Source organism: Grampus griseus (genome assembly GCF_964374135.1).
Source record: "Grampus griseus genome assembly, chromosome: 1".
NCBI lineage: Eukaryota > Metazoa > Chordata > Mammalia > Artiodactyla > Delphinidae > Grampus > Grampus griseus.
In genome coordinates, this window is record NC_139017.1 from 23,750,469 (window position 1) to 23,776,578 (window position 26,110).

General features: G+C 44.8%; 1 long non-coding RNA gene across 2 annotated transcripts; it reads left to right on the forward strand.

The window, feature by feature from the left end:
• The first annotated feature begins 17,918 nt into the window (after positions 1-17,918).
• LOC309818187 lies at positions 17,919-22,972 on the forward strand. 2 transcript variants are annotated; one of them, XR_014296313.1, is made up of 3 exons: positions 17,919-18,280; positions 18,804-18,942; positions 22,742-22,972. It is a non-coding gene; the product is annotated as an uncharacterized lncRNA (long non-coding RNA). The 2 variants fall into 2 exon arrangements; XR_014296314.1 differs by lacking the exon at positions 22,742-22,972 and adding an exon at positions 21,205-22,372.
• Positions 22,973-26,110: the final 3,138 nt, after the last annotated feature.

Sequence of the window (26,110 nt, forward strand, 5' to 3'; positions counted from 1 at the left end):
ATGTTTCACGGGCTGCAAAGAGAACCTCAGCCTCCAGACCGGAATTTGAGCCCCTTGAGGCCTTGCAGAGCAGGCCGCTGGGCCCGCAGGGAGCGCGGCTGTCAGACACCCGAGAAACGCAGGAGCCGTGGAGCCGGCTGGGTATCACAAGGAGATGAAGAAATCGTGCACCTTGGTGTCTGACTTAGCTTCCTTTTCCCCTGGGCTGTTTGTAGAAGAGCCGAGGGAGGCAGGCGTGGAAGCCGGGAGGCCAGCGTGCTTGGCCTGGGGGTGGCAGTTCAATCCGGACAGCTGTCACTGGCTTGTGACTGACTCGCAGGTGACACCCAAGGTGGCGGCATCACAGCCTCGAAAGCCAAAGGTAGGGAGAATTTTAAGACAATGAGAGCTAGGCCGTGATCGTAAAAGCTCCCTGGAGATTAAAGGGGAAGAAAAACTGGGAAAAACTCATTCAGTTTGGCAAGTAGGGCAACGTTTATCTTTGAAAGAGGAGTCTCAGGGTGGGGCTTCCAAAGAGGAGATCTGACAAGTGTTTTGACTCGTTAGGCTTAAAAGGCCTTTGTCAAAGGCCTGACCAGGGTGCTGAGGGTGGAGCCTCACTTAGAGGTAAAAGCAGAAGGTAGAGATGGACAGTGAGGGGAGGAGAGGTGAACGGTGCCCTGATTAGGTGTTAAGATTAATATGAAGACTGGGAAGGAACAAATGTGAGAAGGCGAAAGGGCAAGAACCACTGGTGAGAAAACAAAGATGCTTGAGGAGACTCTGCAGGCGGAAGCGTGGTCCCTGAGTCGCTGGGGGACTGGGGAACCCAGAACCCGAGTGGAGGAGAGGAAAAAAGAGGATGAGAAAAGGTAATTCAGGCATGCTGAGAAGGACAGAGAAGTGGTATGCAAACACCTCTGTCCCCCACCTTGTAACCAATCAATTAATCTTAGTATTTTTTCCATATTCCCTCCAGATTTGTCTGTACAAATACAACCTTACAGTTCTTCAGTGCTATTTGTATTGTGCCCCAGTTGTATTTACTCCCTTCCACTGTCCTGAAGTCAGCTTGTGTCCTTCCCATCCACGTTTACTTTAGTTGTGCACGTTGGCATGTTTTCTTAAACTTTATAGAAATGGTATCATACTGTACATACTTGACATTTAAAAAATGTTTAATATTACATTCTAAGACACCCATGTATGCAGATGAAGCTCTGGTCCTTTGTCTTAACTGTCGTTTAGTATTGCACTGCGTGATATTCCGCTGTTCATGTGTGACGTTATTGATGGACACTCCAGGTTTTTGCAGGGTTTCTGTATTAGAACTAATGCAATGAGCATCCTGCTTTGTTAATTTGGGTGAGTACCAGCAGTCCTCTCACTGACCGGATGTTCCCACTTGCTTCCCAAGCACTTGCATCCCTTGATCCTCCCATCAGCCATCTGAGAGTTCCCCCTTTTCCCCAGCTCTGCCAACACTTGGCATTATCAAATTTTTCACTTTTGCTAATTGGGTAGGTGTTATCTCCTGAGGTTTGAGTTTGCAATGAAGTTAAGCATCTTCTCACGTTTTGACTGTGTGGATTTCCCCCACCTTTTTTTTTTTTCCCTGCTGTGCTGCGCGGCTTGTGGGATCTTAGTTTCCCCAACCAGGGATGGAACCTGGGCCCTTGGCAGTGAGAGCTCGGAGTCCTAACCACTGGACTGCCAGAGAATTCCCCAGATTCCCTTGTTTTTGATCCTTTGCCCAGTTTTTATTTGGATGCAGACTTTTACTTACAGATAGTTACGCCTCGAGATATATATTCTGGAGCGATGCTAATCTTTGGTCAATTATATGCATTTCAAGTATCTTTCTTAGGCTGCGGCTCGTCTTACCTATCCTCCCTTTGGAGTCTTCTGTGATGCCAAAGTCATTTTTAAATGCTAGTGTTGTTAAATGTAGCAGTCTTTCACCTCTATGGCTTATGCCTTTGAGTGGTTAAGAGATCCTTCCCTACCCTCAAGTTTTTCTAAAAGCTTAAATTTTTATTTTCGTATTAAGATTTTTAATTCATCTGAAATTTATTTTTGTGTATTTTATTTAGCAGGGGCCCAATTTTGTTTTTCTGCGTCTGAACGGTTGTCCCAGCGCTATTTATTGAACAGTTTCTGCTTTCCCCATGAGCTTATAGAACTATCCAGATATTCACCGAGTTTCCATAAATGGCTTCTGGGCCATCTGTTCTGTTCCACTGGTACGTGCACTCTCCCATGCCAATACCTCACCAAGTGATTCTAAGCAGAGAAGTCCAGTGGTGAAAAGAAAAGATGGAGCTCTTTCTGGGACCTTCCATTCCTGGGATTCTAGAGGCAGAGGGTATGTAAATCTGATTACACCGCATCTCCAAAAGTAGCACAAAACCACATTATACCAGTGTCGAGTTGCCGTAGGAATCAACATCTGTATTCATTGGATAAAAAGACAGTCCTAGGGCTTCCCTGGTGGCGCAGTGGTTGAGAGTCCGCCTGCCGATGCAGGGGACACGGGTTCGTGCCCCGGTCCGGGAAGATCCCACATGCCGCGGAGCGGCTGGGACCGTGAGCCATGGCCGCTGAGCCTGCGCATCCGGAGCCTGTGCTCCACAACGGGAGAGGCCACAACAGTGAGAGGGCCGCGTACTGCAAAAAAAAAAAAAAAAAAAGACAGTCCTGGAATGAAACCTGGTGTAACCAGTTCAGCCCAAGTGCCAGCTTTCCTCTCCCTCTGTCTCCTTCCTCAGTGCCATGGGAAGGAGCATGCAGAGTGTACGGGGAAGCTTATCCACTCCCTCTGCACTGTGTTCCTCTTGTTCCCTTCTCTTCCTACATCACACGCTCTCTCAGCTTCTTGTTGCCCCCTGGAGCTCATGACTGCAGTCCCTTGTGCTGTGCCCCCTCTGTAAGGCCCTCAAGATGGGGCAAACCCCACTTTCATGAGTGTCCTTATGGGCTCTGGAGTAAAACTGCCAACATTCAAATTTTGCCTCTGCCAGTTACTTACCGTGTGACCTGAGGGAAGTCTCTTAAACTTCCCGAGAACAGGATTAAGTTAAACTGTACATAACAAAAATAGCAGTGATTTAAACAATATGGCTATTGTTCTCCCACAACCAGGCAGCTCAGAGAGGTCATGATAGCTTGTGGTCCCAGGGGTCAGTCTTCTATCTTCTTGTTTGATGTCCTCAGTATGTGGCTTTCACCTCATGGCCCAAATTGGCTGCTGGGCTCTAGCCATCCACACTCCATCTGACATGAAAGGAGGATAAGAAAAGGATGCACTTCCTCCTCTTAAAGTCGCCCACAGCACTCCTGCTTATATCCAGTTGGCCATTATTCACATGGCTACAAGGGAGACTGAGAAATATCTTTATTTCAAATGACCATATATCCATCTAGAGAAGATAAGGAAGTATGCGGTTATGGTGTGTCTTCTGATTCACCAACATAGACCTTGAAGTTACCAAAACAGTATGAGAAAACGAGGTCATGAGGGATAGTGTGGACCACAAGCTGATGTCTTCGAAAAAGGTAGAAATCAGCCCTGGGAGATGACAGACGACAGCCAAGGATTAAGGTAGACAGTCATCCTGGAGTTAAAACAGGCAGGAGAGAGAGTGATGGAGGTGGATTAGCACAGTACCCAGGAGCTAGGAGACCCCTCCTGCTATCCACTGCATTACAGAGTGCCTGCCAGCGGCTTACACTTGTGCAAATCTACGGCCCCTGCTAGGGGGCATTTCCCTGCCTCACAACACAGCCTGCAGGCACTGCAAGCTGACCAGACTACCCGGTGTAGAAATGCTCCGGGGGTCTGTGATTCGGTGATGTGGGATTATTTATGTGAGTTGAACGGGGAGGGGGGTCCTGGGGTCATCTGCTGAGAAGGAAGGGCCCTGTAAGTCACCACCTTTCTTCCAGCTGCTCGGGAAAGGTAGTGTGCAGGACATGGGATTTCCGGACAGCTTTGAATGATGCTAGGTAGGAAGGGTCTGAGCAAGTGGCCAGAGGGCTTTGAGGAAGTTGGAGGAGCTTCCTGGGGACAGATAGGAGAGCCGTGGGTTGAGGAGGGTGAGTGTGGAGCACCTCTGGAAGGACCTCGAGGCCGTGCCTGTGGACTTTCTCTAGAGTATGGTGACAACAGCAACGCTTTACCCAGAGTTTGCGAAATGAGTTTATGTCTTAATGCCTTTAATCCTCACACACTAGGAGGTAGAATAATAATTCCTGGAGGAGAGTTTGGCATCTACTTGATGAGGGAAGAAAAAGAGTTAGTGGGAGGCCCATGGCCACACTCTGTGATGTTACTTCACCCCAGAACCCCCCAAACCTTTGATCACGTCAGCCCAACCCTGAAATAGTGTTATGTGCAGATGACTTACAGAAGCCAGGGATGTGAATTTTATCTTCTCTCCTCCATCCTGCTCAGTATTCCTTGTGTCCTTTCAGTATGAATAGTTGTGTCTTTGTTTAGATCTCAGAAATGTTCTCATGTTTCCTCTATTCTCTCTTTTAGGTTTTTGTTTGTTTGTTTGTTTTTCGGAGACTGCTGTTAGATCTTTCAAATTGTTCCTTATTGTCTCTAAACTATTCACTTGTGCTCTCTCTTTGTCTCTCCTCTGCCTATATTCTAATTTATCTTTCAGCCTTGCAACACTTTATTTTTTGGCAATTACATTTTAAAAAATTAAGTGACATATAATATTAGTTTCAAATGTACAACATAATGATTTGTATTGTTAAAAAAACAAAATTTAACTGAGTACATGTAAAGATCTAATTGGCTTTACTCAATGACTTTTGAATCAGGCAGCATCCCATCTAGCGGATAGAAAGGAGGTCTGAACTGCGGTACAAAATGGAAGACTTCTGTAGGCAGAAGGAGACAGGACAAGGAAGTTACAAGCAGAGAGTGGATTGTTTCAGGGAAGGTCGCCTGCCTTTGGGGGATGGCAGGGGTCTAGCTGGCAGATGACCTCAGTAGTGCTGACCAGGAAATTTCAGGCAGACTGGTTAAGATTACAGTTCCGGACAGACTGACTGCAATTAGGTTAGACATTAAGTCTCGGTTTGGTGACGTGGGCTTAGCACAAGCGACTCTATTTTGGGCCTATTGTCTCTTTTTTAAGAGTATATATTGTGAAATGATCACCACAATAAGCCTACTTAACATCCATCACCACACACAGTTAACAGAATTGTGTGTGTGTGTGTGATGAATGGCATCATATTTTAAAAAATTTCCCAGAAGTGTTCACCTCTACTTGTTCCTTTCTCACAGCTAACCTGTTAATGTTTTGACATAGATAATATCATCTCAGATCTCTCTGGAAAAATTCATCAGTTTTAAAAGTTTTCTACTCTCTGAATCCTCCCAGTTTTCTTGGGGGTTATCTTTTTCTTCATCTGCTCATCCTTTTCTTTTTTATACCTGTTCTAAAATGGCCGATGATCCCTGCTTGATGGCTCATATTTAGGGATGAAGGACTGGAATAGGATCGGGGAGTGACTTTCCTTTGCCGATGTAGGAGTCGGGGTGGGTTGGGGAATTGTTCAGTCAACACTCCTTGCCCCCCACTGGCCTCCTTGCCAGAAGCCTGATGATGCACCTTGACCCGCTGCCGCCTCCTCCCCTCCCCCTCCTCTCCTCCCCTCCCCTCCCCTCCCCTCCCCCTCCTCTCCTCCCCCTCCCCTCCCCTCCTCTCCCCTCCCCCTCCCTCCTCTCCCCTCCCCCTCCCCTCCCCTCCCCTCCCCCTCCCCTCCCCTCCCCTCCCCCTCCCCTCCCCTCCCCCTCCCCTCCCCCTCCCCTCCCCCTCCCCTCCCCTCCCCCTCCCCTCCCCCTCCCCCTCCCCTCCCCCTCCCCCTCCCCCCCATACTGGAACATCCCCCACAGTGCACAGGAGCTGCCTGCTCTCAATCCTCCTCTCAGGCTGGCTGCTGAGGGAACCAGATTAAGACAAGACCTGCCCCAGCGTAACCAATGTCTCCCTCTATCTTCTCATTAGGCTAAGAAATTGTATCTTCCTAAAGCAAATGCACATGGGATTCTCCTACAGTCATAGTTTCCTGACAAAAGAAGAGTGTAATACAATAAAATGTACAGCTGTTTGGGGCCTAGAAAGTCGATTTATAGTCAGCTACCCACAGCCATGACCAGCTGGCCAATTTACCTCTTTGGACCCCAGTTTCTTACATTTATAAAATGAAGGGTTTAAAACACATTAGTGATTCCCAAACTAGTGATTTGAAGAGTAGTAAAAGTGATCCAAATGGTATTTTAACAGTTTTTAAAAAGCTACGGCAAGGCCCCTCGAACTATTAGCTAATAACCACAGCGAGTCTGGCAGACCAGAGTTAAACATGGCGGGGGGTGTGTGACACAGGGCTCTTGGGTGGGAGGAAAGTGGGACCCTTGGCACGAGGGGAACTCTGCCTGCCCTTCAGCCCCTGGCCTGGGACTTGGTTAATTGTCCCAGGCTCATCCCTACTGGTCCTGGCCCTGTGCATTGAGGGTAGTTGGAGGGGCTGGTACAGGCAGAGTTGTCAGTTGTCACCACAGACAGAGACTTTTCTGGGCATGATCTGCCCTGGTTCAGGAGGAAATTAATTTATTCATACCAGAGAACTTGCTACCTCCTTGGTGTATTCCAGGCAGCATGGAGATATAGAAATGAAAAGATTCAGGGCTCATGGGGCTTGGAGTCTGGCCACTAAAAGAATTTTTAGTTTCTAGAAGCACAAATCAAACCCAAGAGGGCTGCAGTGGCAAAACAAACAGCAAAGCAGAGCTGGTCAGAGGCATGGGTGCCGGGGCCTCAGAGTGGTACCTGAGATCCCCGAGGGAAAGGTGGCCCTCCCTGATTCCAGATGGCCCTGGTGCAGAATGAGGGGGACTTATTTTACACCATGTTTCCAGATGTGAAAAAATACAGAAAACCACCAGGATGCTGTGGCTGCAAGTATCTGAAGGCCTTAGTAGAGGACTTTTTTTTTTTTTTTTTTTGCGGTACGCGGGCCTCTCACCGCTGTGGCCTCTCCCGCTGCGGAGCACAGGCTCCGGACGTGCAGGCCCAGCAGCCATGGCTCACGGGCCCAGCCGCTCCGCGGCATGTGGGATCTTCCCGGACCGGGGCACGAACCTGCGTCCCCTGCATCGGCAGGCGGACTCCCAACCACCGCGCCACCAGGGAAGCCCAGGACTTTTTTTTTTAATTGTTTAAATTAAATTAAATTGTTTAAGTTGGGGTAGGTCTTGCCTTAATTTAGGCTCCAGTGGACTTAAGCAGTCAGGAGTTTGTTATCTCACATGACAAGAAGTAGAATATGGTGGTTCTGGGTTTGGTTTATTCAGCAGTTCAACGAAATCATCATTGATTATTGTTTCATTCTTTCCATTTTCTTCTCTGGCATTCTCACCTGTGCAGAGCCAGATGTAGAGAGAGAGAAGAGGGGAGGGGGAGAGAGAATGAATATTCCTGTGTCATTTTTTAAGGTCAATGCAAATCATTCTTAGAAGCCCCCTGGGCAGATTTCCCCCTAAATCTCATTGGCCAGAATTGTGTCACATCTCGACACCTAAACCAATCACTGGTTTAGTGTGGGATTGCCATGGCCAGCCTAGACCAATTAGAACTTAACCCTGAGTCTCACGGGGGAGGGGTGGATATCTGAATAAAATTGGAGTTCTGTTATTTAAGGAAGAAATGGCAGAGGAGCAGGGAAGGTTCTAGATAGACAACTAACAGTGTTTGCCACAATAACTTTCTTACTTTTTCTGTAACTTAAGTCCCATTGTGCCTATTGTTAGAAAATAAAACTGATAAACTCAGTTTTATGAATTGTCATCTTCTCCCTTCTTCTTGGAGTAGCGCCTAAGTGTGAAGGGCTGGGGGAACCACTAGTCCTTGATTGGCACCTATATGCTTTGATTTCTTTTTATTTTTAACTGTGGTAAAAAAACATAACATAAAATTTACCATCTTAATCATTTTCAAGTGCAGGGTTCAGTAGTGTCAAGCATATTCACATTGTTGTGGATTAAATCTCCAGAATGTTTTCATCTTGCAAGCCTGAAACTCTGTACCCATTGAACGACTCCTCATTTTTCTCTCCCCGCCAGCCCCTGGCAACCATCGCTCTACTTTCTCTATGATTTTGATTGCTATAGATAACGTATCTAAGTGGAATTCATACAGTATTTCTCTTTTTGTGGCTGGCTTATTTCTCTTAGCATAAAGTCCTTCAAGTTCATCCATGTTGTAGCATGTGGCAGATTTCATTCCTTTTTCTGTTAAATAATATTCCATTGTATGTACATTCTATATTTTCTTTATCTATTCAGCTGTCAATGAGCATTTGGATTGCTTCTGCCTCTTGGCCATTGTGGGTAATGCTGCAGTGCACGTAGCTGTGCAAATATCTCTTTGAGATCTTGCTTTCAGTTCTTTCGGATATATACCCAGAAGTGGGACTGCTGGATCATATGGTAATTCTATTTAATTTTTTGAGGAAACAGCATACTACTTTCAATAGTGGCTACACTATTTTACATTCACACCAACATTGCACAAGAGTTTCAATTTCTCCACGTCCTCACCAATGCTTGTTATTTTCTGTTTTGTTTTGTTTTGTGTTGATAGCAGCCATCCTAATGGATGTGAGGTGGTATCTATTTGTGGTTTCGATTTGCATTTCCCTAATGCTTAACAGTGTTGAACATCTTTTCATGTGCTTGTAAGCCATTTGTATATTTTCTTTGGAGAAGTGTCTATTTTATTTCTTTCCCCATTTTTCAATCAGATTATTTGGTTTTTTGTTGTTGAGTTGTAGGTGCTCTTTTCATATTCTGGTTATTAAACCACTTATCAGATATATGATTTACATATATTTTCTCCCATTCTCTAGGTTGCCTTCACACTTTGTTGATTGTTTCCTTTGATGCACAGAAGTTTTTAAGTGTGATAAAGTCCCATTTGTCTCTTTTTGCTTTTGATGCCTGTACATTTGGGTCATATCCAAGAAATCATTGTCAAATCCAATGGCATGAAGCTTTTCTCCTATGTTTTCTTCTAGGGGTTTTATAGTTTGGGGGTCTTATGTAATCCATTTTGAGTTAATTTTTGTGTATGATATAAGATTAGGGTTCAACCTCATTCTTTTTCATATGGATGTCCAGCTTTCCCGACACCATTTGTTGAAGAGACCATCCTTTTCCCATTGAGTGGTCTTGGCACCCTTCTCATAGATCATTTGACCACATACACAAGGGTTTATTTCTGAGTTCTCTATTCTGTTCATTTATCTGTCTTTATGCCATACAACACTGTTTTGATTACTGTAGGATTTTAGTAAGGTTTGAAATCAGGAAGTACGAGGTCTCCAACTTTGTCCTTTTTCAAAATTATTGTAGCAATTTGGGGTCCTTTGAAATACAATATGAACTTCAGGATGTTTTTTCCTATTTCTGCAAAAAATGTCATTGGGGTTTTGGTAGGGATTGCATTGAATCTGTAAATCATTTTGGGTAGTATTGACATCTTAACAATATTAAGTCTTCCAGTCCATGAACATGGATGTCTTTCCATTTATCTGTGTGTCTTCTTTAATTTCTTTCAGCAATGTTTTGTAGTTTTGCCTCCTGGATTAAGTTTGTTCCTAAATATTTTATTCTTTTTGATGCTGTTATGAATTGGATTGTTTTCTTAATTTCCTTTTTTGGATTGTTCATGGTTAGTTTACTTTGGTTTTGACTGACATGATCTCTGGCCTTAGGATGCATACCACACTCCCTTGTCCCAACTAGGAAACCCTCTCAGTTTCTCCCTCCCTGCCCCTCTGCTGGCTTCCGTGCCCTTCTCCAGGCACAGGAAGGGTGCTGCTCTCTGGGACCACAGAAAACCCAGAGGAATCTTGGTTCCTTCTGCCTGTACCTCCGTGTGGCCATCTCTTCCCTTGAGTGTCCATATGCCAGGTAGGACAAGGACCTCTGAGCACCTGTGGTCCCCAGGGTCCTGGGCAGGAGGGGCAGGTCCCCTCTGTTATCTGGGGTTCAGCCACCTCCTTTAGAGAGAAGCCTAATGAGGGAGAAGAGGGGGGCAAAGGGGCCTGGGCTCTTCCCACAGACTCTGCCGGAACCTCTTTCTGTTCATCTCCTCTTGCACACCCTTCTCTCCCTCAGCCTGGAGAGAATTTAAAAATCTTGTCTCTGATGGAGAAACACTGACTCTCCCAATTTTTCTGTCTCACATCAGTCCAGCTGTTTTAAATGTAAAAGAAAAAAAAATTAGAAGGCTTTCCTATTTATTTCTGTGGAAGTTTCCTCTTGGAGTAAAAGTCACCTAGGGTGCTTCCCTTCCCGGCTTCCCTGTCCTTGGGCTCTTGAGCTGATAGAGGAGGACCCTGAGTCAGGACTAGTCTCAGAATGTGGTTCCAGGGCCCCCTAGAGTCAAGACTGTTTCACAATAATACTAAGATATTCTTTGCCTATTTCATTCTCCTTCTCTCACAAATGTGTGCTAGAGTTTTCTAGAAGTTTCTTGACACTGTACTGCGAGGGACTGAATGCAAAAGAAATGAGAGTCCAGCTGTCTTCTGTTGAACTGCTGTATTCTATTAAAGAGAATTGTAAAAATGTAAATAAATGCCACTCGTTTTATTAAAGTTTCCTTTTGTTTTGCAAAATACACCTCTTTTGATAACTATGTTATTTATGTTAACATGAAATGTTTATTGTTACTTCTAAAAGAACTGACACATCAACATTTTTAAAATATTCTCAGTTGTAATTTCTAGGAGAGAATCAGTCACATAACAAAAGGTCTTTGGGGTCCTCAATAATTTTTATGAGTGTAAAGGGGTACTGGGACCAAAAAGTTGGAGGACCACTGCTTCCCCTCACCCCCCCACACAAGGCTGCTACTTTCACCTGGTGGCTATCAGTTCAACTGTCCTTCCCAGCCTCTCAAGGGTTTGAATTTCCTCTTCTGCTAGCTCTGAGCCAGGATGGCCACATGAGGGCAGCAGATTCTGCCAGAAGCCACCGTGAGGCCCTCAAGCCCCGGTGTTCAGGGTTCAGCCTACAGCACTGAGTTCCTGTCGTTCCAGTGGTGCTGGGGAAGCAAAGGTGATAAACCCAAGTCCTTGCCTGTAGAAGGTGCAGCACCCCTGTGCGCCCTCCCAGTGAGCCGAGGAGCCAGGAGAGGACTAGGTTTGATCCAGGCCCAGGCCAGACACTGACCACATGGGAGAGGTTGACATGTTTGGGAATGAACATTACCTCGATGTCTAGCTGAGCCGAGAAGCCCATTTTCCAGGTTCTCAGCCTTAATCTGGACGTGCTCCTTCTCTTCAGTACTGCCCGCAAGGAAGGAGGATCCTGCCCTCCTTACTGTTAAGTAGCGTGTAGTTAACACAATAAAGGGGTAAGTAAGGCGAGAGAGGGAGCAAAGGAGTTCTTCTCTCCTTTTATCGCATCTTGGATGAAGGTAGAGGTAAAGGGCATATGTGAAGGGCCTCATTTTTCAACAGCCATGGAAACCTCTAACAAAGGAAAAAGAGAGCCTGTGGTCATTTAATACAGACAATCCTCTCATTTTCTGTTAGCTAATGACCTCTTCCCAATAACCTTAAAGCAACCTGGCATGAATAGCTAGCTTGAACATTGGTCATTAGAAAAGGCGTAAGATCTAAATTTGTAAGACAAGCCCTCAAGTCCCAAGTCTCCTGGCTTCTGGACTGTGTTTTCTCCCTTTTACTATTATGCCAACCCCACATTGTTTTTTTTTTCCCTAAATAGTCATCATCATATTTAGTCAACCCACTGATACACAAAAAATCAGCAGTTTCTGCTGAAGCATGGCCTAGCAGTTAAGAGCAGGGTTTTGGAGAGCAGGCAAAGTTGTATTCCTGGTTCCTTGGGGAAGTAGCTTAACCTCTGAGCCTCAATTTTCTCAACTGTAAAAAAAGGGTGATGAAATGTCATAGGGTTACTGTGAGAATCATGTGACAGGTATCTAAAGTGCTCAAATCAGTGGGTGGCTCATAGTAAGTGCTCAATAAACAGTAGCTGTAAACTTCACTGCATTTGAAATTCACAACTTTTTCAGTTGTCAGGGTCAGAAAGAATCTCAAAAATCATCTAATTCAGTATTTCCTAAAATGTGTTCAAAACACTCTCTTCCTTCAAATGTTCTAAGCAAAAGGGTTCTGTGGCCAAGTATGATGGGGATTTAAAACTCAGGGTAGTGTATTAAAGGCTCAGAGAAGTCACAGAGTATAAAGAAACCTGTTGAATGTCGACAGCATTTTCCAGCCTTTGTCAACTGATTTGACCACAGAATCCTTTTCATACATCACCTCTTAAGTTCCAGGTTGCTAGTATTGGCACAGCACATCCTAACCATCTACCAATGCAGAAATCTGTGCTATGATTCCAATCAGTAATCGAGCGGACTCTGTTGGAACATCCAGAGACAAGGAGCTTGATCACCCCGAACAATCATAATGGCCAATAGGTAACGCTGATGGAGGGTTTGCCATGTGCCAGGCACTATGATGAGCACTAGACATGCATTAGCTTATTTAATTCTTTAAAAAAAAATATATATATATATATATTTATGGCTGTGTTGGGTCTTTGCTGCTTCGCGCGGGCTTTCTCTAGTTGCAGCGAGCGGGGGCTATTCTTCTTTGGGGTGTGTGGGCTTCTCACTGCAGGGGCTCTAGCGCGTGGGCTTCAGTAGTTGCAGCACGTGGGTTCAGTAGTTGCAGCACGTGGGCTCAGTAGTTGTGGCGCACGGGCTTAGTTGCTCTGCAGCATGTGGGATCTTCCCGGACCAGGGCTCGAACCCGTGTCCCCTGCATTGGCAGGCGGATTCTTAACCACTGTGCCACCAGGGAAGTCCCTATTTAATTCTTATAGTAACACTAAGAGTTATTATCTCTTTTACAGGTGAAGAAACTGAGGCTTAGAAGAGCTAAGTAACTTGCCCAAGGTCACATGGCTAGAAAGTTCCAGAATGCAACTCAGGTTGGCCTCTTACTCAGCCTTCCTCACCCCGGTACTACTTCCTACAGCCGCTCGATCATCTCTGACTGTTGGAAGGCCCTTCCTTGTGTTGAGCTGAGATCCAGTTCCCATCACTCCCCTTTCTCCCAGGTGTACACACAGCAGTTTCTGTTCTAAATATCTTCTGTAGTCATTGTTTCTAGAACTTTATCCACTTTGCTCCTTTTTCTCTCGACTTGCTCAAGTACTCCAGCATCCCTTTTGGACTGAAATACCCAAAACTGAATACAATTCTGTCTACTCTACTATAATATGATGGTTGCATTTTGGGGAAATCACACATTATCAAAAAACAACTTTTTAAAGAGGAGTTCTAAACTAACATAAGAACTGTTTTCTTTAAATCAGGGTCAGGGAATAGAAAGTTTTAGACGTACAATAACAGAATTAATTTTCTTGCAAACAATTTGATAAGAAAGCTGTTTTCATAGTTCTGGTAGGATTGCTATAAATCCTTAAATATCACTTGATCACCTCTGGCATTTGCTCAAGGGTAATAGTCTCAGTTTCTCTCTCTCCCTGCTACCCTTTCCCTCTCTCTCTCTCCCCTCCCACCCCACACACAGCAGCACCATGTTAACAGTTTCTCGCCGGTCTCACAACTTTGACTTATTATCTCATGGTTTAGTAAACAAGGCACAAAGCTGTTAAAACCTAGTAGCTGGACTCTTCCTAACAGTTTTTTCCCTCCCATACTCCGTGCTAATTCCCAGTTGAGATCTGCTCATAACCAACAGCAGTCTCCAGTGATGCAAAATATTTTTTTCTATTTCATCAGTTTCATTCTGGCCAATTCTAGTTCTGAAACACCACTGAAGGAAAAACACTTGCATTCTCAGTGTAGTTTGACCAACGTAGCTTGGAACTATCACTTTCTTGTTCTGAACCTTATACCTCATTAGCTCAACTCAAGAGCTCATTATTTTGGTTTGCTGCAATACCCCACAGATACCTATGGAGCTTTCCTTCAACAAAAATGAACCCCCCTCCATTCTGCTATACATCTGCAGTCATATTTTGGAGTCCCCATGGAGGATGTGATGCTTAGAACTGTTCAAGTTCATCTGTCTAGACCTGGCTCGTTGTGCCAGCCCATGGTGATCACCTGGGAAGCTGACTCTCCTTCATCCTGTGTCCTCTGTGAAACCGATAATCATTACCCGTAGATCAGCACTTTCCAACAGAATGTTCTATAGTGATGGAAATGCTGTATATCTAAGCTGTGCAATACAATGGTCACTAGCCACATGTGCCTATTGAACACTTAAAATAAGGCTAGTGCAACTGACAAACTGAATTTTAAATTGTATTTAATTTTAAACCAATTATTCACACACAGCTAGTGGATAGCATATTGGATAGGGCAGATGTTCACCTGAGTCAAGGGTAAAAATATTGAACAGGAAACCTAATTCTGGATGGGGTATGGTCATTCTGTGATTATCAACCACTTCATACTGAGTCACAGTCTTATCTATCAGTGAAGTGAGTAGTGTTGAAGGACATTGTCAAATGCCTTGTGAAATCATGATGTCCCTTTTTTTTTTTTTTTTGCTTTGTTGTGTCTTCATTGCTGCACGTGGGCTTTCTCTAGTTGTGGCACACAGGCTTCTCACTGTGGTGGCTTCTCTTGCTGCGGAGCATGGGCTCTAGGTGCGTGGGCTTCAGTAGTTGCAGCAGGCGGGCTCAGTAGTTGTGGCTCACAGGCTTAGTCGCTCTGTGGCATGTGAGATCTTCCCGGACCAGGGATCGAACCTGTGTCCCCTGCATTGGCAGGCAGATTTCTTAACCACTGTGCCACCAGGAAGTCCCATGATGTCCTATTTATATGTGTGGTTGACCTGCTCTGCCAGCTTGGTGATTTTTTTTTTTTTTCAGAAAATAGATTTTTCCCCATTTTTGTAGAAGTAATACATGCCCACTGTGACAAAATATAGGAAAGTATGTAGAGGAATTAACAGTGACTAATAATCCTGCTATCTGAGATAACTACTGTTAACATTTTAGCATATTCCCTTCATCACATTTCTGTGCTGGTATTTTTCACATCACTGAGAGCATATATTCTCTGGTATTTGCATCCTGATTTTTTCATTGACAGTATTTCATATGTATTTTCTCATGTCATTAAACATTCTTCGAAAACAGTCTTAAAGGCTGTATAATAGTTCATTGTATGAATGATCAATAATTTACATAACCATTCCCCTATTGCTGTACTTTTAGATTGTATCTAATTTTTTGCTATTATAAATAAAATGGTGACAACATCTTTTTGTGCAAAATAACTTTGTCCATAATTTGCATTGATTCCATAACACAAACTTCCTGAAGTAGTATTATTAAGTCTAAGGATATGAACATTGTTAAATATAATTCTTTCAAAAGAGAAAGTGAGGTTAGCGTGGACCCCATGCTGACTATTAGTGGTCAATGCTTTCCTTCTCAGAGTTCGAGACCGTCCATCTGATTATCCCTTTGAGCTGCTCATCCCATATTAATGTCCAGTTCACCCTTGTATACTTCTTAGATTCCAATTTCTTAGTCTTTATGAAAATCAGGATGACAGTGCCTGCCTCTTCAGCCTTCTAGTAGCAGTTCTGTTTTTTACAGTTCCCCAAAGATAAGCTAGCTTGTCTGCGAGCCCCCTCAGTACCCTTGGGTATAATTCATCCAGGTCAGAAGACCTGAGCTCTTCTGGGGCATCAAGGTGCTGTCCTTCTACCTCCTTCCATACTTGGACCTTCAAATCTTCTTACCGATATTGTTCCTCAACTTTCCACACTTAATAAGGAAAAGTGAAAGAGTATGTGGCAGAGACTGTTAGCTGCTGGACAAAATCGTGCTCTTCCCTCCCTTCTGAGCACACACCTAGACTCCGTTCCCAGATTCCCCTGCAGGTGGGTGTGGCCATGTGATTGAGTTCCAGGAGGGAATGTGAACAGAAGTATGTGTGCCACTGCCAGGCCGGGCCCACTAGTCTCCCACACCGAATGGAGAAGACTCCCAGGGCAGCCTTGGAAGTCATGTGATGAAGATGCCAGAGCTCTTGTCAGCCAGTGTGGGAAGGAACACCCTGCTGACCCATTCACCTACCTACGGGTGTATCTGACTGTGGAAACTGTTTTTCTCTTTTCCTCCTGTGGGATCATTTGTAATTTACAACTTCACTTGGTCCTGCTTGAGCTGTCTTTCCTTTATTCTTGGATCACAAGCCCAATCACATCTAACTTTTCTCCAAATACTTACGGAGTCTTCTTCCTGAGTGTTGGCACACGCTGGACCGTCTAGCAGGCCCTTCCCAGCTGTCCCAGACTCCTGGGTGACAGTGAGCTTTCTCTCACTTTCACCTGACGAGCAAATTTCCCTGGTTGTGCAGAATTAGATCCAAAATGCTGCTCCTCTCTATTTTCTCTGCTTTCTAAGAAATGGAATTGTCATTTCGGCAGAAGAATTTAGCAGAAGCCGTATCGCAATTTTAATAGAGTGAGAAAAAAACATGTACAGCCACAATTGCCTGGTACAGAGGGGAGGTTGATCTTGCTGTCTGGAAGGGCCTACTTTACACCTTGATGAGTTTGAATGGCTGAGTTTGGCAGAAGAAATGGCAGAGAAATCAATGACTCTACAGAATACGGTGAGAATTTGGAGTTCTGGAGGCAGTCTAAAAGGGAAGGGATAAGTGGGAGAGATGGGAAGGTGAGGAGAGGGAAAAACCACTAAGCTGGACCGCTCCATGAGTGAGATCAGCTGATAAAAGTCCTCCTAGGATGGGATAGCTAAAGAACTTCCGAGGACAGAGGTATCTAATATTTAATCTAACGTCACGTAGATCCCTTCCATTCCCCAAAGGAGCAGGCACAGCCCTGGACAGGGACAGCACACAGATGGCAAGACCGTCCACAAATGGATAGAACTCCGCACTTGCAGGGGCTCAGGGCCAGAGGTGTCTGTGCACAGAAGCCTCCTCCCACCTTCCACCCTGCCCTCCCAGAATTGGCCAAAATATGGGGGGCAGGACTTTAGGCTTCCGCAGGATATGGAATGCTCGTTTGAACCAGTCTTATCTAGGGAGGCTTCAGCTGGCATCTGAGTCACATAAAATAAAATCATAGTAATAATATCTTAAGATTAAATTAAGAATTAAGTAGTAGGTCAGGTATTTGGCACCTTAGAACATGAAGCCCAGGGAGGTTATGTAACGTACCTAAGGGACCTGGTGTGGCGGTAGGGCTCTGCTCTGTTCTCAGGGTCTCTCGCTCCTGGTCCCTTGTTCTCACTCCACGCCCAGGAGGACAGAACGATGCTGCAGGGCTGCAAGCAGGGTGTCTCCTCGGGCACTGTGTGCTCCTCGTCCCTCCTGAGCTCAGCTCTTCCCCGAGCGGCTCCCACAGGGACCTTGGGGTCAATCAATGACTCGTTCTGCCCATGAGCTAAGCTCAGGATTATGCCCGGCAGGAGTGAGGAAGAGGTTCCTTCCACTCGGGAGACAAATTTTCCCTAGTAAGGGGAAGCATGTGAGAAACAAATTCATTAATAAACTCATCAGTGGTCATAACGATATTTTATCTGAATGTCAGAAGGTTTTCTTTGTTCCCATCAAAGGATTTGGGCCCCCAAACAAGAAGAGTGAACCAAAGGTAGGGAGACATTGGGGCCATCTAAGCAGCCGTGGAGGAAGAGAGTTTGTTTATCACCCCACTCTTCTCTTCTCTAGATAAGGACATGTGTTGACAGGTGAGGAGGGGCAGAAGTTTCTTGAGTGCAAAGTGCCAAGGCACAAACCCTGAGATAAGAAGTCATAAATAGACCGCAGACCTGACCCGGAGCCAGGCTCAGTGTACGTGGGCTGGTAGGACTTGCAGGCCAGGGCCCAGGCTGGGGGGCTAAAGCTGGGCAACTGCTGTGGAAATTTCCATGGGCTATCCACCAGCTCTCGGGAAGCTGTGGAACTCCTCATGGCATGAGGAGGACACAGGTTATGAAAGAGGCACAAGATGTGGTCCCAGGTCACAAGGAGTTAGGCCCCTAGAGAGGAGACCCAGAGATGCTTGCCAAGAAAGCAAGTGAACAAGCAGGCTGGAAAATCTTAAGTTGTAAAGCAGGTCAAGACATGGAACCGGACAAGAAAAAGTCAACATCGCCTTTCAATTATTCGAACCCCATTTCACCTTCGAAGAAAAATGTTGAAAATACAAACTTCACATAAAGGTAAAGGCTGCTTTTATTACTTTAAGTACTATTACAGGGTCCCAAACAATATATGATTTTTTTTAAGGAAAAAAATGTACACAGTTTATTACCAGTTGCTAGAGTCTGAGATATCCTTAAGAATTCACGTTAAAATTGCAAATCATTTTTAATACAGAAGTCAGTTAAAACTTTTCAAAAGATGTCAGTTCCATGTCTTGGTAATTGTTAGCAAAAGCTTTAAAGTGTTCACTTGTGTGTGTGTGTGTGTGTGTGTGTTCCCTCTCGCTGGAAAGATTCAGGCTGGGTGCTGGGGTAAGGGGTGTGTATGTGAACACATGTGAACCCACAATGTTCACTGTAATGCTGCCTTCCCAATGCACTGGCTCAGATGCTTTGGGGTGCAAGTAAGAGAAACCATGAAGAGAATTTATTGGTTCACATGGCTGAAAAGTTAAGTTAGGGAAGCCTTCTAATATGGTTTAATTGGGGCTCCAGCTCCATGTCTCTGATTCTCTCTGCCCTGTCCACATTTGTGCACCAGATTCCTTTTTAGGCTGGCTTTCTTCGTGGTTACAAGATGCCTGTGAACAGCAGCTCAGTTAGTACTGACCAACTTAGTTGAAATTTCTTGACAACTAATCTGGGGAGAAAAGGACTACTGCTTCCCTTAACCACTGAGGGTAAGTCCTAGCTTCATTCTGATTGGACCACCCCCAGGACCAATCACTGTGGGCGTGCTATGCGCTGACTGGCTCAGGCTAAAAAAACCTATCACTTTGGCAGGTGCGTTGGGATTGGCCTACACCATAGGGGACCACCCCTGGAATCGGGGGAGGTCAATGCCACTCATATTATGGTGACTACACAATGGAGAGGAGGACAAGAGGTGTTGGGAAGACACTCCCAATGTCTACCACACCTTGGTAGCAGTTTAAATTTTGTTTTTTTTAATTTAAGGGCTACTTTCTAGGTACAAGACACTGTGGGAGGTATTAAGATATGCAGTTTATAATTTATAAGGTATAAAAAGGAAAGTTGAATGAGGCATGCAAATGCTAAAACAAAGTACACTAAAAGTAAAGAAGAGAGACAGACTGTTTCTGGTTGAGGTGATCAGAGGGGTTGTAGCAAGTAACACTGGAATTAGGTCTTAAAGAATGAGTAGCATTTTAATGATTACAGGTAGGAAGGGAGGACACTGGAGGCAAGGGCAATAGTTGGAGCACAAGTTCTAGAAGTTACTGCTTAGGCAGGACCTGTTACCTGAGTACAAAGAATTCTGGGGGTTCAGATGATACCTGAGTAAGTAGGATGAACTGCCCCACAAAGTTAGGGTACAAGGTGAGCCTGTCTTTTATTTTCTCCCGTAAAGAAAACCGGCTTAATTCCCCTTTTGCCTGGTTAGCAGGAAGTTCAGTATCTCCTCCATGGGGCTCCTTCACTCCTTAATTGTCCCCAAACCCAAAGGCTTACACAGTTCAAAGTAGGGGATGGGATGGGTCTGACTTTCACATGCAAGCAGGGACCACTGGTCTCTGGTCTGTCTAGTTGCCATATGAGCCCCCAGGTCTCTGTGGCTCCTCAGGAAAGACAATTCCACTCCTGTCACTTTGAGCTTGGCGAACAGTGTTCCTCACCGGTGGTCCAGGACCATGATCTAGGAGCTCTGCTTCTCAGTTAAATTCACAGCTCCCCCATCCACCCAGGCACCAGCTGCCCAGAGACTCTCGGTAAGAGATAGTTTGGGGTCTCCTCATGGATGCAGAATGCCTGTCCTCTATCCTTCCCTGGGATCCACGGCACCAGGAGGCAGGAGTTTCTCCTTCTCAGCTACACCTGCCCTGTAACAATACAGCTATCGTCCCTCCCTTCTATGACTCCCTCCCTGCATGCCTTTCCCCACCACACACACACACACACTCCTGGGGTTCTTGGGGTGGGGACAACTATGTGACATGCTTTACCATGACCAGGGGGACTAGCTGACACCGCTCTCACTGGCTCAGAGAAAGAAAATAGAACCCAGAGTTTAATTACCTGTAGGACAAGCTGCCCTATCCAGACTTGTAGGTTCACGCCTCCTAGTCTTTTCCAGAGATTGCTTATTTCACTGGAGGGAACCAGGCACTCCTGCACTCGTACTGAAATTTCACATTGACTTTCGACCTCCTTGATCATTGGTAAAATGGAGCCGTGTGTGTGCCCTTGGTCTGTCCTCACCTTTAGGTTGAAGTGTCTTTCCTTGCAGCCCTCCTACTTGCCTTGATTGAGGTTCCTGGCAGCAGGAGCTCTTTCTGTTTGGGGCACATCTCTCCTCTCTTTTCTAAACTCCCCTTCACAGCCTCGCTCTCTTAACCCCTGACCCTGGATAGCTCAGAAGGACGCGGTGCAAGAGATTGACATACAATTAAGCTCTGCTCCTGGCTCTCAGCTTCCAGTATATTTGTTGCTGCTCTAGTCTACAAACTTGGGGCCCAGATCTGGAAACTGCTCCTAAATTTAAGTGAATTTTTAAAAAGTTTTAAAAAGTATCCAGTGACTGTCTGAGGGAGAACAAAGTAAAAAACATTCAGCAGCTAGAATGGCTGCCCACACATGCTTGAGAATTTAAGGACAAGAGAATGAATTACATACTCTTTCAATTCAGAGGGTACTCTTTCCCAATCCATGTCATATAATCAGTTATTTCTCCTTAACAACATTCACTTAGAATCAGAACAGTTGCCTGGAGCGAGGTAGGGGGTGACTGGAAAGAAGGGCATGAAAGACTTTTTGGAGGGAAGAAATTTGTTCTATATTTTAATTGGGGTGTTAATTACATGATATATTCATTTGTAAAAATGTATGAACTATAGACTTAAGATCTGTGCGTTTTAATGCATATAAGTTATATTTCAATTTTATTTTATTTTATGTTTTTGGCCGCACCTCGTGGCTTGCAGGAATCTTCTTCCCCCACCAGGGATTGAACCCGGGCCTCCGGCAGTGAGAGCACCATGGAGTCCTAACCACTGGACCGCCAGGGAATTCCCTATATTTCAATTTTAAAGTGGACAAATTAAACCAATGATTAGGCATACTTGGCTAATGTCCCTATGCTACAGTGTGTTGAAAAGAAGTTAGTCTGGAAAAGAAAAAGCATAACCCTACGGTGAAGGCAGACACGTGCTGCAAAGGCTACGAAAACGGAGAGGAAAGCAGCCGACATTGCTAGCGGGCTGAGCTGGGATGCTTCCAGTTGTGGGGAGCTGAACCTCTTCTGTAATGTGCTTAATCACTTACAATTGCGCAGTCAGCTAATTACAGTCATTAGGCTGGCCTTAGTTGAACAGGCTTGGGAATCCCTTGAAGTCATTCCCTTAGCTGGTTGGGTTGGACTTGTCTGAGTCCAGCGACCTCCTCAGATTGCGGCCTGTGATGGTGCATTCCTGGTGCTTCAGAAACGATCTGTTTTCACCATGGGGTGTTTGGGCGTACGTGACTAATCTTGGAACCAGTGAGTCATGGGTGTCAGGTCTCAGAGCACAGGGAGAGCACTTGCGGGCTCTGCACTGGCTCTGCTTTCTCGGTGCACCAACCCAGCCTTGCTTAGGTCCAAACCAATCACATTTTGGAAACAGGATTGTTCCTGTTGCTTTCGTTTGAAAGAGCAAAAGAATTGAAACAGTCTGCACGACCATCAACAGGAGACTGGTTAAATAAATTATGGCTCATGCACATAACATAATACTGAAAAAAGAACGAGGACACTTATCTACGTACTAATTTGGAAAGAGCTTCAAACTATACGTAATCTTAAATCAAGAAACAAAACAGTGTGCAGTATGAGTGTTAGTATAAAATATAGGGTTGTATGTTTGTATTTGCTTACATATGTATGAAGAAACTTTGAAAAGAGACAGAAAACTTAAGAACAGTGGTTGCATTTCAGTTGGGAGGGTGTAGGGGTGTGGGGGGCATTGGGGTTGGGAAGTGGGTGGGAGAGACATGGAGTAGGGGGAGAATTTTCACTGCAAACCTTTTCAGAATAGTTGTTTAAAAATCATGTGAATGGGGGGCTTCCCTGGTGGCGCAGTGGTTGAGAGTCCGCCTGCCGATGCAGGGGACACGGGTTCGTGGCCCGATCCGGGAAGATCCCACATGCTGCAGAGCGGCTGGGCCCCTGAGCCATGGCTGCTGAGCCTGCGCATCCGGAGCCTGTGCTCCGCATCGGGAGAGGCCACAACAGTGAGAGGCCCGTGTACCGCAAAAAAACCCAAAAATCATCATGTGAATATAGTACCTAATGGAAGATCGCAATCTATTAAAATGTTCAAAATTTTTTAAAAGTAGGAAAAAGTTTTAGGGAAAGGGGGCTCACCCTATGCAGCGTTCCCACACAGTGGTTTGTGAAGGTGTCGTGGGAAATTCATGTACTTAAAACGGTAGTGGAGGGCTTCCCTGGTGGCGCAGTGGTTAAGAATCCGCCTGCCAATGCAGGGGACACGGGTTCGATCCCTGGTCCGGGAAGATCCCACATGCTGCGGAGCAACTAAGCCCGTGCACCACAACTACTGAGCCCGCATGCCACAACTACTGAGCCCGCGCGCCTAGAGCCCGTGCTCCACAACAAGAGAAGCCACCGCAATGAGAAGCCTGCGCACCGCAACGAAGAGTAGACCCCGCTCGCTGCAACTAGAGAAAGCCCGTGTGCAGCAATGAAGACCCAATGCAGCCAAAAATAAATAAATAAAAATTGAAAAAAACCCCACAAAAAAACAGTAGTGGAATTTGTCTTCATTCCTACTTTCTTACATTTAAGGGATAAAATAGATATTAAACGACTGTTTTCCTGTAACAGAGCCCTGGTGGTGTGGGGCACTCACACTGGGCAGCCTGTGGAGAGGAGGCGTGCAGGCTCTGACCCAGTTGCTCAGGCATCTTCCCACTTTGAAACAGCCCCTCCTGAACTGCTGGTTTTGACTATCACACAGTTATGAGTTGTTTTTATTCTTAGCCACATGCTGTTTAATATATACGCCAAACGGTCCAGGAATTGACAAAGATTCTTCGCTTGACTGTCAAGCTTCCTTGTTTTACCAAACTTTAGACAGGCTCCTGAACCTTCTCCTAGGCCCATCTGTGCATTTCCCTGTAAGATCCAGCTTTATCAAGAACCCAGCTAAGTTGGTTTAGCAAGAACCCGCATCCTCCACATCTGATTGCTGGATATCTGATCGGGCTCCTCAATCGCCAACATCCCCCAGGTGTTGTCTGATCACCCTGGCCTGTCTTCAGCAAGAATCCTTTTAGGTTAGTTTAGCTAGAATCCTCTTTACCCCTAATGTTTCCTCTTAATTATTTTCCATACACTCACCTCCCACCCAGCTCCTTGGCTGTAAATTCCCACTTGCCTATGGTATATTCAGAGTTGAGTCCAATCTCTCTCCCCGCTGCAAATTCCTACTGCAGTGGTCCCTGTACGTATAGCAATGGGCCTGAATAATGTCTGCTTTACTATTTTTTTTTGTTATACGCGGGTGTCTCACTGCTGTGGCCTCTCCCGTCGCGGAGCACAGCCTCCGGACGCGCAGGCTCAGCGGCCATGGCTCATGGGCCCAGCCGCCGCGGAATGTGGGATCTTCCTGGACTGGGGCACGAACCCGCGTCCCCTGCATCGGCAGGCGAACTCTCAACCACTGCACCACCAGGGAAGCCCCTTGCTTTACCAACTTTAACAAATGCCATGAATTTTTTTTCTTTAACAGAATCAAAAAGAATACTGACGTTGAACACTACTAGGTAATGTGGAGCACGAAAATCATAATTCTACAAAAGTGCCTCAGAATTTTTTCTCCAGGTCTGAAAGTTATGATTTATCAACCTCTTAGCTAGAAAATTAAGCTCTTCTACTTCAGAACCTAGTGTTAAAGAGAAAATATTGCAACCAGTATATAAATTTTCTAAGTATTATCAATAAAGACTAAGCTTTGACTTAGAAATGAAAGATGCAATTATTAAGTAAGCTAGTTGATTTTTACTATGGGTTAGTAATATCAAGATGGTCTAAAAGTACTTGAAACACCATAGCTAATAAATTAGATGAAATTGCAGAAAATGTGGTCCTTTTTAATTTAATTTTTTTCATTTCAAAATCTAGAAGTCATTTTCAGGTGTATGTATGGTAACAATTTAGTGAAAAATGGATATTAATATAGTATCTTGCTGAATACATGTTACAATGTTGGGTTTATCATTCATTTATTAAGCAAAAATAATAACTAGAATTATATAAAGTATACATGTGATAGGCACCATCTTAAGTACTTTACATATATTAATTCATTTAATCCTCAACAACCCTATTACATATATATACTAGTATTATCCTCATTTTACAAAGGAGGAAACTGAGGCACAGAAAAGTTAAGTAACTACCTCAAGGTCACACAGTTAGTAAGTAGCAGAGCTGGGTTTCTAATCCAGACATTCTGGGTCCAAGGTCCATGCTTTCAACCATAAACTTACTATTTGCCAGAAACTGTCCTAGGTTCTGGGAATACAATGGTGAACTAAAGAAACAAAGATTTTGCTCTCATAGAACTTACATTCCAGTTGGGGGATACAAATGATTAAACAAACAAGTAAATAGAAATATGTTAGGTGATAAAAAGTACAAGGAAGAAAAATAAAGCAAGATAAGGGAATAAAGAGTCCTTTTAAGACAAGTTAAGGAACAGGATAGGTCATATTTTGGTAGGATGATCAGGAAAGAATTCCCTAATAAGGTGACATTTTGTCACAGAACCACACAAAGCATGGGAGTGAGCCATGAGGATGTCTGAGGGATGAGTGTTCCAGGCAGAAGGAAGGGTCAGTGCAAAGTCTGACATGGGACAGTTCTTGGCATGTTAGGCGAATACTGAAAGGAGGCCTTTCTTGGTTGGAATAAAATTAGAGAGGGAGAGGGCAATTGAAAATAACATCTGAAAGATACCTGGGGGTAAGATTATGCTGGGTCTTAAAGAGCAATGTAATAATGTTGGATTTCATTCTGAGTGGGATGAGAAGCCATCAGAGGGGTTTGAGTTTAGAAATAACATGATCTGACTTTTGTTTTCAAGCAAAGAAACAAACAAACAAAAAAAGATCACTGTAAGATGATGTGTGGAAACAGAAGATCAGCTCATTGGCTACTTAGAATAATTCAGGTGAAAGAAGATGTTGGTTTGAACTCGGGTGGCAGTGATGCTGAGGCAAAGATTGGCTGATCAGGGTGTATTTTTCAGATAGAGTGGAAGAATTTGCTCATGGATTTGATGTGAAGTATGAAAGAAACAGAGTAGTCAAGGGGAATGCCAAGGTCTTTGGTCTGAGCAGTGAATGAAGGCCACTTATTTGAGGCAGGGAGCCTTAGGGGAGGAGCAGGGATGGGTGGTAAATCAAGGGTTCAGTCTTGGACATTTTGAGTTTGATAACTAGTGGACATCGTCGTGAAGATCCTTATAGGCTGTTGGATTTGTGAGTCTGGAATTCACAGGAGAGGTTCGTGGCAGAGTTAAAACTTTGGAAGTTGTCGGGTTATGGGAAGTGGATGAGATCACTAAGAGAGTGGGTGCAGACAGAGAAGGGATACAAGGACTGGGTCCTGAGGCCCTCCAATATTTAGAAGTCAGGAAGATGAGGAAGACCCAGCAATTGAAATTGAGGAGAAAACGCTGGTTCTCAAAAGGATAACTAGCAGAGTATAATGTTCCAGGGGCTAAATTTAAAAAAACTGTTTCAAGAAGGAGGGAGTGGGGTGATATTAGAGAAAATGGCAAAGGAAGGGCATTTGAAAATTCTGTCCTCCACAAAAACAATGAAAAA